The sequence below is a fragment of the Monodelphis domestica genome, chromosome 4, assembly GCF_027887165.1.
Source record: "Monodelphis domestica isolate mMonDom1 chromosome 4, mMonDom1.pri, whole genome shotgun sequence".
Taxonomy (NCBI): Eukaryota; Metazoa; Chordata; class Mammalia; order Didelphimorphia; family Didelphidae; genus Monodelphis; species Monodelphis domestica.
Genome location: NC_077230.1, coordinates 34,937,028 through 34,949,457, shown reverse-complemented (window position 1 = coordinate 34,949,457; position 12,430 = coordinate 34,937,028). Strand labels below are relative to the sequence as shown.

The following is a 12,430-nucleotide window of genomic DNA, read 5'->3' as shown; positions in this document are numbered from 1 at the left end:
TAGCAAAAGTAACAGTAATAAAATGATTAAAAGTTCATATAACAAAAGTAACATGGTAGTAAAATCCCTTAAAAGTTCATATAACAAAAGTAACATGGAAGTAAAATCCCTTAAAGGTTCATATAACAAATGTAACACGAAAGTGAAATGATTAAAAATTAATAAAAAAAGTAACAGTAATAAAATGATTAAAAGTTCATATAACAAGTAACATGGAAATGAAATGATTAAAAGTTAATAATAACAAAAATAACATGGAAGTAAAATCCCTTAAAAGTTCATATAACAAATGTAACATGAAAGTGAAATAATTAAAAGTTAATAATAACAAAAGTAACAGTAATAAAATGATTAAAAGTTCATATAACAAAAGTAACATGGAACTAAAATCCCTTAAAAGTTCATATAACAAAAGTAACATGGAAGTAAAATCCCTTAAAAGTTCATATAACAAAAGTAACAGAAGTAAAATGATGAAAAGTCAATATAACAAAAGTAATTGCATTTTCCATTTTTGCCATCTTTCAGGTTCTGTGTCTTCTTTCCATCAATTTCTATAATAAGACGAAATGATGATTTTTTTCCCAAAAATCTCTAACTTTCTTAATAGCCTTAAGTATTTTCCGGCGGTCTTTCTTCTTGTTGACTTCGATTTCCTTTGGAAAGAAAAATTAAAAGTGTAATTTTGCATCTACTTATTCAGATGAATAGATTTTCTAATTCTTTACATAATGAACCTGAAAATGATGCTGCTATAGGATCATTTCTAAAGAACAAAGATTTTCCAAGAATAGAAAAATATTCCCTAGGTCTGGATGAAGTAAAAAATTACATCGTACAATCCTAAAATACATTAAGGAACTACCGTAATAGTTCGCCGTTGTGAAATGTTTTGGGATTTCATGTATTAATTGTTATTCATCTGGATGGGAGTCCAATGATGCTTGTGCTATTGAAACAATCCCAAATTGAAAAAAAATTAAATGGAAAACTAAATTAAATTAATTAAAACATACCTGTTTACTTAAGTAAAAGAATGAATAATAAAATCAACCAATACTTAAATGTATTATTAATTTATTTTTAAAATTAAAAATTAAATAAAAATTGAAAGGTCAGAATATCAGACATTTACAGCTTAAAGGAACTTAAATCAAATACTATATTTTAGGAAAATCCTAGAAACATGTTATGAGAGAAAGTAGACTTTAAAAACCCTCAAAATTCTATTCTCTTTGGAAATAAATGAATCTAAGTAGAATTTTTTTTTTGTCTAGTAAGTTATCATATTTCATGGATCAAGTATCTCTAGTCAAAGACAAAGGTATCATACTAACGAGGATTTGCAATTTAGGCCTTATAAAATATGAGATTCTATTTACTATAAATGAAATGAAATTTTGCCATTTTCCATGATTAATGTTTTTTAATCTGTTTCAGTGAAATTAATCTGACTGTTCAAAAACTACAAAACTGCTTTCCTGGTTACCAGTGGGTTTTTTTTTTTTAATGCACAGAGTTCTAAAAAAGAATGAAGGGTGGCTTAGCAAATTGAGAGCTAGGCCTAGAAACAAGAGGTCCTTAACTCAGATATGGCTGGGGAGGTAGACTCTAAATGATCATCATAATGCAAACACCAACAACATAGAAATTGGTTCTGATCAAGGATACATGTAATACCCAATGAAATTGAGCAACAGATTCAGGAAGGGTAGGGAGAGGGCAGGGAGGGAAAGAATATTATTCTTGTAACCAAGGAATAATGTTCTAAAAATTGACTAAATAAATTAAATTTTTTAAAAAGTCCTTAATTCAAATGTGGCCTCACATACTCTTTTTTCTTTTTTTCATTTCATTTCATTTCATTTATTTTTTAATTTGGTCAATTTCATACATTAATCCTTGGTTACAAAAATCATATACTATCCCTCCCTCCCCTCACCCTGCCCGCCCTTCCCATTGCTGATGCGCAATTCCACTGGGTATTACATGTGTTCTTGATCATAACCTGTTTCCATGCTGCTGTTGTTTGCACTAGGATGTTCCTTTATGGTCTACATCCCCAAACATATCCCCCTAGACCCATGTAATCAAGCAGTTGTTTTTCTTCGGTGTTTCTACTCCCACAGTTTTTCTTCTGAATGCGAATAGTGTTCTTTCTCATAGACCCCTCTGGGTTCTTCAGGATCACTGCATTGCCACTAATGGAAAAATCCATTACATTCAATTGTACCACAGTGTATCAGTCTCTGTGTACAATGTTCTCCTGGTTCTGCTCCTTTCACTCTGCATTACTTCTTGGAGGCTCTTCCAGTTCCCATGGAATTCCTCTATTTTATTATTCCTTTGAGCAGAATAGTAATTCCATCACCAACATATACCATAATTTGTTCAGCCATTCCCCAACTGAAGGGCATCCCCTCATTTTCCAATTTTTTGCCACCAAAAAGAGTGAAGCTACGAATATTCGTGTACATGTCTTTTTCCTTATTATCTCTTTGAGGTACAAACCCAGCAGTGTTATGGCTGGATCAAAGGGCAGACAGTCTTTTAGCCCCTTTTGGGCATAGTTCCAAATGGCCCTCCAGAATGGTTGGATCAATTCACAAGTCTACCAGCAATGCAAATATCCCAACTTTTCCACACCCCCTCTCCCCATCATTCATTACTTTCTTTTGCTGTCATGTTAGCCAATCTTCTAGGTATGAGGTGAGTTGTTTTGATTTGGATTTCTCTGATTATTAGAGATTTAGAACACTGTTTCATGTGCTTAATAGTTTTGATTCCTTTGACTGAAAATTGCCTATTCATGTCCCTTGCTCATTTATTAATTGTAGAATGGCTTGATTTTTTTGGACAATTGATTTACTTCTTTGTCAATTTGAGTAATTAGACCTTTGTCAGAGATTTTGTTATGAAGATTGTTTCCCAATTTGTTACTTCCCTTCTAATTTTGGTTGCATTGGTTTTGTTTGTACAATACTTTTTTAATTTGATGGAATCAAAATTATTTATTTTACATTTTGTCCCAAAAGCTACGATGTTTGGGCTTGTCATAGACTTTCTTGCTGTGGTCACTTATCCCCAGTCTATTCCACTGATCCTCCTTTCTGCCTCTTAGCCATTACCAAATTGTTTTGATGACCACTGCTTTATAGTATAGTTTGAGATCTGGTACTACAAAGGCCACCATAGTTTGAGATCTGGTACTACAAAGGCCACCTTACTTTGTGATTTTTTTTTTCATTATTTCCCTGGATATCCTTGATCTTTTGTTCTTCTCCAAATGAACTTTGAAATTTTCTTTGATGTTTGATAGAATTCCCTTGTTAATTCATCAGGCCCTGGGGATGTTTTTCTTAAGGAGATCTTTGATGGCTTGTTCAATTTCTTTTTCTGATATGGGATTATTTAAGAATTCTATTTCTTCTTATGTTAATCTAGGCAATTTATATTTTTGTAAACATTCATCTATATCACCTAGATTAGCATATTTTTTTGCCATATAATTGGGCAATAGAGTTTTTAATGATTGCCTTCATTTCCTCTTCACTGGAGGTGTGGTCTCCCTTTTCATCTCCACTATTACCTTGTTTTTCTTCTTTCCTTTTTTTTTATTAGATTGACCAGTAGTTTGTCTATTTTGTTTGTTTTTTTTTCAAAATAGCAGTTTCTAGTTTTACATTAGTACAATAGTTCTTTCACTTTCACTTTCATTATTTCTCCCTTAATTTTTAGGATCTCTAATTTAGTTTTGTTCTAGGGATTTTTAATTTGTTCACTTTCAAGTTTTTTGATTTGCATGTCCAATTCATTGACCTCTACCCTCCTTAATTTGTTAACATATGAACTCAAAGATATAAATTTCCCCCTGAATCCTGATTTGGCTGCATCCCATAGATTTTTAAAGGATATCTCATCATTGTCATTTTCTTCAATGAAATTATTGTTTTGATGATTTATTCTCTAGCCAATTTTGGAGAATGATATTATGTAATTTCCAAATAATTTTTGATTTGGCTCTCCACATACCTTTACTGATCATTATTTTTTTAAAATATATTTTATTTGATCATTTCCAAGCATTATTCGTTAAAGACATAGATCATTTTCTTTTACTCCCCCCCAACCCCCCCATCCCCCATAGCCGACGCGTAAGTCCACTGGGCATTAGATGTTTTCTTGATTTGAACCCATTCCTTTGTTGATAGTATTTGCATTAGAGTGTTCATTTAGAGTCTCTCCTCTGTCATGTCCCCTCAACCTCTGTATTCAGGCAGTTGCTTTTCCTCGTTGTTTCCACTCCCATAGTTTATCCTTTGCTTATGAATGGTGTTTTTTTTCTCCTGGATCCCTGCAAATTGTTCAGGGACATTACACCACCATTTATGGAGAAGTCCATTATGTTCGATTATACCACAGTGTATTAGTCTCTGTGTACAATGTTCTCCTGGTTCTGCTCCTCTCGCTCTGCATCACTTCCTGGAGGTTGTTCCAGTCTCCATGGAACTCCTCCACTTTATTATTCCTTTTAGCACAATAGTATTCCATCACCATAATTGGGCAAAGTAATTTCTAATGATTGCCTTAATTTCCTCTTCATTGAAAGTGCTGTCCCCCTTTTCATCTTTAATGCTGTTAATTTGCTTTTCTTCCTTCCTTTTTTTAATTAGATTGATCAGTACTTTGTCTATTTTGTTTGTTTTTTCAAAGTACCAGCTTCTTGTCTTATTTATTAAATCAATAGTTCTATCACTTTCGATTTTATTAATTTCTCCCTTAATTTTTAGGATTTCTAGTTTGGTTTTCTGCTGGGGGGTTTTAATTTGATCGCTTTCGAGTTTTTTCATTTGCATTTCCAATTGATTGATCTCTGCTCTCCCTTGTTTGTTAATATAAGCATTCAGGGATATGAATTTACCTCTGATTACCACTTTGGCTGCATCCCAAAAGGTTTGAAAGGAAGTTTCGCCATTGTCATTTTCCTTGATGAAATTATTAATTGTTTCTATGATTTCTTCTTTAACTAAAGGGTTTTGGAGTATCATATTGTTTAATTTCCAATTGGTTTTAGATTTGGTTTTCCATGTACCATTACTAATCATTATTTTTATTTCCTTGTGATCTGAGAAGGCTGCATTCATTATTTCTGCTTTTCTGCATTTGTGTGCTATGTTTCTGTGACCTAATGTATGGTCAATTTTTGTGAATGTGCCATGTGGTGCTGAGAAGAAGGTGTATTCCTTTTTATCCCTATTTATTTTTCTCCATATGTCTATTAATTCTAATTTTTCTAAGATTTCATTCACTTCTTTTACCTCTTTCTTATTTATTTTTGGATTTGATTTATCTAAATTTGATAATGGTTGGTTTAAGTCTCCCACTAGGATGGTTTTATTGTCTATTTCTTCCTTCAATTTTCCTAGTTTCTCCATTAGAAATTTGGGTGCTATATTATTTGGTGCATACATGTTGATTAATGAGATTTCCTCATTGTCTAGAGTCCCTTTTAACAAAATATAATTACCTTCCCTATCCCTTTTGATCAGGTCTATTTTTGCTTTGGCTTTATCAGATATCATGATTACCACTCCTGCCTTCTTTCTATCAGTTGAGGCCCAGAAGGTCTTACTCCATCCTTTAATTCTGACCTTGTGGGTGTCAACCCGCCTCATGTGTGTTTCTTGAAGACAACATATGGTAGGGTTTTGAATTCTAATCCATTCTGCTAATCGTCTACATTTTATGGCTGAGTTCATCCCATTCACGTTCAAAGTTATGATTGTCATTTGTAGACTCCCTGGCATTTTGATAGCCTTCCCTAATTCTAACCTTTTCTTCTTCGGCTCTACCTTTTAGTCCAGTGATTTACTTTGAATCAGTCCCCCTTGTCCCCTCCCTTGATGTTTCCCTTTTTAGTCCCTCCCTTTTTGTTCCCTCCCCTCCCCCCTCTCTTTCCTTCCCTTTTTGTTCTCCCTCTCTCCCTCCCCCCCTTGGTTTTCCCTTCTCCCTACCCTTGTTGGGTAAGATAGAATTCAAGATACTAATGGATCTGGATGTTTTTCCCTCTCAGAGTTGATTTCCCTGAGATTGAGGTTTAAGTAACCCCCCCCCCTTCCTCTCCTTCTTATAGGAATTTTCTTCCCCTCCCCTTCCCATGTGAATCTTTGTGTGAGAATGATTATTCTATTTGGACTTTCTTTACCCCCTATTTATACATTACATTTTCCCCACATATTAGTATACCTAGATTGATATAAATGTAGTCCTTATAGAAGAGAGTTTGCGTAAAAGAAGAAGATAACATTTTTCCCCTTTCCTTAATATTTACCTTTTCAGGTATTCCTTGCTCTTTGATTTTCTGTATCAAACTTTCCAGAGAGCTCTGGTCTTTTCTTTGCAAAAAGTTGGAAGTCTTCTATTTTGTTGAATGCCCATACTTTCCCTTTGAAGTATATAGTCAGTTTTGCTGGGTAGCTGATTCTTGGTTGGAGACCCAGCTCTCTTGCCTTTATGAAGATCATGTTCCATACCTTACGATCATTCAGAGTAGAACTTGCAAGGTCTTGTGTGACCCTGATTGGCATTCCTTTATATCTAAATTGTCTTTTTCTGGCGATTTTTTCTTTTGTTTGATAGCTTTGGAATTTGGCAATTACATTCCTGGGAATTGTCTTTTGGGGGTTTAGTTTAGAAGGTGTTCTGTGAGCTCTGTCAGTGGCTGTATTGCCCCCTTGTTCTAGAATCTCTGGGCAATTTTCTTTGATTATATCTTGTATCACCATGTCCAGTTTAGTGTTTATTTCTGGCTTTTCTGGGAGTCCAATTATTCTTAAATTATCTCTTCTCCTTCTATTTTCCAGATCTGTCATCTTGTTGGTGAGATATTTTATGTTCTCTTCTAATTTCTTGGTATTTTGGCTTTGCTTTATTAATTCTTGCTCTTTTACACGATCGTTGTCTTCCAGCTGCCTGATTCTGGCCTTTAAAGCCTGGTTTTCCTTTTCAGTTTCATCACACTGGTTTTGTAGATGCTTGAGTTTCTTTTGCATTATTTCCAACTTTTCCTCCCAGAAGGCTTCCATCTTTTTGGTCATTTTTGATTCAAATTCTTCATGGGTTTGTGGAGAGTTTCCATTTCCTGTGGAAGATTTTGGAGCATTTTCTTGTATATCATCTTCTATCTGCTCTGTATTTTGTATTTTGGCTGCATAGAATGTTTCCAAAGTTGCCCCTTTCTTCTTATTTTTCTTGGTATTTTGGGGCTTCTGTGCTTCTGTGGAGTTTGCCATCTCTGAATGTGGAGGATTAGTTTTTCTTATCTCTGTCTGGTGTTCAGAGGCTTTAGTCCTGGGCAGATTGTCGGTTCTATGAGCTTTCCCTGGGTTAAAATGTATATGCCTCACTGGAACTGGAATGGAAAGGTCGGACCAGGAGGCCACACTCTCCCCTGGCTCTCTGGGTTGGGTTGCTTTCCGGAAGTTGCCTTCAGAATAGCTGGCCGTTAGGCTGTTTCGTCGGCCTGTGGAGGGATGGGCTGCAGCTTCCCCGGAGCTCCGAGGGCAGTAACTTTCACTGAGACTTGGATAGGAGGATCCAGCCCGTGAGGCTGTCTTGCCCACCCTGAGGGTTGCTGTTGTTTCAGACAAGCCTGCTCTCTGCGGGGGGAGCTCTGAGGGCAGTGACTTTCACTGGGACTTGGATAGAAGGCCCTGAGGGTTGTTGTTCAGACGACCCTCCTCTCTGAGAGGGGCGGGGCTGCGGCTTCCCAGAGTCTTGGACTCTGCGCTCCTACCACTTAGGTCCGAGTGATCTCGGGTTCTGACTTTTGAGGGGGGCTGTACCTTTTGATCCAGGTCCAGGTCCAGGAGGAGGAGTCCCAGGGTCTATGCTGTTGATCGTTTTGAATTTCGGCGCCTTAGGAGCTTATAGTTTGAGATCGGTCGGGAAGGGTTTTCTGGAGATCTGAACTTTAGCTTTCTCTAAGCAGCCATCTTGACCGGAAGTCCCTGATCATTATTTTTATTTCATTATGGTCTGAAAAGGTTGCATTTATTATTTCTGCTTTTCTGCTTTTGTTTGCCATGTTTTTATAATCTAGTATATGGTCAATCTTTGTGAATGTACCATGTGCTTCTGAAAAGAAGATGTATTCCTTTCTGTACCTATTTATTTTTCTCCATAGACATATTAACCCTAATTTTTCTAAGATTTCATCCACATCTTTTATCTCTTTCTTATTTATTTTTTATTTGGTTTATCTAAATTTGATAGTGGTAGATTCAAGTCTCCCACTAGTACAGTTTTACTATCTATTACCTCCTTCAATTCCACTAGTTTCTCCTTTGGAAATTTGGATGCTATACCATTTGGTGCATACTTGTTGATTAGTGATATTTCCTCATTGTCTATACTCCCTTTTATCAGGATGTATTTACCTTCCTTATCCCTTTTAATCAGATCTATTTTTACTTTGGCTTTGTCAGATATCATGATTGCAACTCCTGCCTTCTTTCTATCACTTGAGGCCCAACAGGTTTTGCTCCAATCTTTGATTCTAACCTTGTGAGTATCTACTCGCCTCAGGTGTGTTTCTTGTAGACAACATATGGTAGGATTTTGGATCCTAATCCACTCTCCTATTTGCTTTCATTTTATGGGTGATTTCATCCCATTCACATTCAATGTTAGGATTGTCACTTTTGTATTCTCCAGCATTTTGATATCCTCTCCTAGTTCTGTCCTTTCTTCTTTTGCTACATCCTTTTAAACTGGTGGTTTACTTTTAATCAATTCCCCTAATCCCCTCCCTTAATATGCCTCCCTTTCTGGCCCCTCCCTTTTTGTTCCCTTCTTTTTTTTAGGATCTGTTATGTTCCCTCCCCCCTCTCTTTACCTCCCTTTTTGTACTTTTCCCCAACCTACCCACCTTAGTTTTCCCTTCTCACTTTCCCTGTCAGATAAGATAGAATTCAAGACCCCGGTGGTCTAGATTCTCTTCCCTCTCAGAATTGATTTCACTGAGAGTAAGGTTTATGTATTACCTATTAGCATTCTCTTTCTCTCCTTCTAATAAGAGTATTCTTCCTCTCCCCTGCCCATTTGTATCTTTGTGTGATAAAGATTATACTATTTATTTTATTTCTTGGAGTATCTCTTGGTGCCATTTTTGATTCCCCCCCCCCCTTTTTGCATATCATCTCATAGCCCCTTAATGCCCCAGTCTCTTCCTGTGAATGATTCTTCTAATTACCATGATATTGAATATAATTTTTGAGAGTTACAAATAACATTTCCCCCATATATTAATACATAGAATTTGATCTAATTTTAGCCCTTAAAAAAGAAAGTTTGAATAAAATTTTTTTTTTCACTTTTCCCTCTCTTATTTACCATTTCATGTTTCTCTTGATCTTGTGTTTGGATATCAAACTTTCCACTTATAGTTCTGTTTTTTTCTTTACAAATACTGGGAAATCTTCTATTTTGTTGAATGCCCATACTTTCCCCTGCAAGTATATAGTCAATTTTGATGGATAGGTGATCCTTGGTTGAAGACCCAATTCTCTTGCCTATTATGTTCTAGGTTTTGTGGTCCTTTAGTGTGGAAGCTGCCACTTGTATTTCCTTTGTAGCTTGAGTTTTTCCTCTGTAAAAATTTTCCAGGGTCAATAACTTCTTTTTGTTTTCCTTGGAGGGAGGTTGTTGCTCTTGGTCACAATTTACCATCACTGTAGAGATTTTTCCTTCCCATTTTAGTCAGAAATCTGAGTGAGATGGGAAGGAACTCTGTGTATGGAGCTAAGGAGCAAGGATTTTGCCCGAGGCAAGCTCCCGAATCTCCGCAGCTTCTGCTGTTTGTTGCCCTTCTCTGTGATATCTTCCCAGGAGCACCCATGGTCTGTGCTTTTCAGGCTGCTGGGGTTTCACATGTAGCTGCTCTCAGGGGTAGGCCTTTTGTGGTCTTAGTCAGTTCCCAAGGACCTAGAGGTGCTTCTTACTCATTCGCTGATTCAGGAGCAAGCTGGCTCTGACTCTGGTTGCATAGGTGGAGTGGGGCAGCTTAGATCAGCTCACATTTTGAAGGGAGCTTTTTCACCCCCTTATAGTGTGGAAATACCCAAATTCCACATACATTTAATGCTGGGCCCTACTGTAGAGTCTCTTCATTCTTATGAATTTGGCTTTTTTGGTCTTTTGAAGTAGTCTATTATGAGTGGGTACTGAGAAGAGGAAGTCATGCGTCTAGACTACCACCATGTTTACCCTGAATCCCAACCACTCTTTTTTTTAAAAAACCCTCATCTTCCACTTTAGAATCAATACTATGTATTGGTTATAAGGCAGAAGAGCAGTAAAGGCTAGGCAATGGGCATTAAGTGACTTACCCATGGTCACACATGTAAACCTTAACATTTCTTAGACTTATAAATGTTGGAAATTTCACCATTGGGAAATTTCATACTTGGAAAATTTCTTACTGATAGTCTATTGGAATGTGAACCCCATTGGCATGGGAGGTTCCTCCTCCTCCCTTCTTAAGATTACTTTAGGACAGAAACCTTTTGCTGAACAATGGAAAGGGCTTTGACCTATGCTTAAGTATAGAACAGGAAGTTCTTTGAGCCATGATTGATTTTAGAATTGATCCAAAAGAGATACTTGGAATTACAGAACCAGGTCTTGGAAATTACAATCTCCACCCTACTCAGTCCTAACAGGATCTAGGAAGGGCTGCAGCATAGATCAAAATTTAATTATTCCAATCTCCACCCTACTCAGGGTAACAGGATTTAGGAAGAGCTGCAGCAAAGGATCAAAATTTAATTATTTGAGAATATGACCTTCAACAGACATGTGTAAAGCCACAGACCTCTGGGCGGTCCTGGGTTAAGCTAGAGCCACCATTGGCACACGGAAGACATGGACAGTGATTGGTAGGTGTTAGAACTGAGGGGAGGGAACTTGGATGGTTTCCTTAAAGATAGCGGGGTCTGAGGACTAGGGGGGGTTGGTTGGAGAGGTTTTGCTCTGAGAGGTGGTGCTCTGAGAAGCTTGCTCGGAAGGAAGCTGGAGGTGGAGGTCCCTGAGACTCTTTCTCCATTTTAGTCACATGAGTGATAGGGACTGATCTCTTTTCTTTGCCTCAGCTATCTAAGGGCTTGGGCCTTTTGGCCCAGCCTAAACAGAAGAGGTATTTAAGCCCTATTCCCTTCTCTCCCCTTTCTCTCTCCTTCTCTATCTCTCTATCTCTAATATCTTTCTTCCTCCTGTTTGTAATTAAACTCCATAAAAGTTTGACTGCTGACTTGAGTTTTCATTTAGGAATTACATAGCTGAATTCCTTGGCTACCTTAAATTAATATATATGTCTTTTAAGGTGATTTACTTGTCACACACAGCTGGGAAATGTCTGATGTCAAATTTGAACCCAGGATCTCCCATCTACAGGCCTGGCTTTCAATCCACTGAGCTACCCAGTGCCCCCCTCACATACTCTTGATACTCTTATTAGCAGTGTGAACCTTGGCAAGTCACTCACTACCCACTCCTTGCCTAGATCCTACTCCTCTTCTTCCTTGGAATTAATACATGGGGAATTTAACAAATCACTATCAAAAAGAAATCCCCTTAATACTACATTCAAAAGGAGGTTAACATGATTTCCTTAAAACCATAAGATTGGCAAATAAATCATACATAGGATTTCCCATTTTTGTATTATGTTTTAAATACTCTCTCCATAAAATTAGTGATTATATATATATATATATTTATATATATATATATATATGTTGACTAATGGATTGTAAAAAAAAAGTCAATTCTTGAACTTACTTTTAGCGAGCGATTGTCCAGTGTAAGGAGTTTTTCACCACTTATTCCTTTACAATAAAATTTTACAACATACTCCTCCATTCCAATGCTCCATAACCAATTACCAACTTCAATATTTGTCCACTCTGTTGGCAATGTTTTAGGGGCTTCAGTAGAATAAGGAGAGTAATCTTCCAATACCTAGAGGTCAAGAGACACAATATTTAAAAAGCTTCCATGGCTATATGTTAATATAACCATAGACAGCAAAACCTCAAAGGAGCCTTAGAGACCATTTGTTCCAAAATCATCCCTCATTTCACAGTTCATTTTTTAAATAAATTTTGCTTTTCAAGGCTGCTGTATTTCTTATCCCCACCACCCTTTTCTTTCATCTGTATGTCAAAAATTCACAGAACAACAAGAGATCTGAAGTGAGTTTTGTAAACCAGTAAAAAAACTTTATTTTTTGCAATGAAAATACTTTAGAGCCTTTTTAAAAATAGCATTATTCTAAAACAGGCAAAATACTTGATATATTTTCACTTAAGGAGTGATGACTTTGTAAGGGAATGTATTAATACTAAAATGTTTCCACCTATTCCAAGTTAAG

The 12,430-nt window shown here is 36.5% G+C and overlaps 1 protein-coding gene across 1 annotated transcript in view; it reads right to left on the bottom strand.

Annotated features, from left to right (window-relative positions):
- Positions 1–232: 232 nt before the first annotated feature.
- LOC107650478 (uncharacterized) overlaps positions 233–12,430 on the bottom strand; it is a 36,450-nt gene continuing 24,252 nt past the window's right edge. The window contains exons 9-10 of the mRNA XM_056793285.1: positions 11,839–12,018; positions 233–656 (exon numbers count right to left, since the gene is read on the bottom strand). The gene's annotated coding sequence lies outside the window, so the exon portion shown is untranslated. The remainder of the gene's footprint in view (positions 657–11,838; positions 12,019–12,430) is intronic.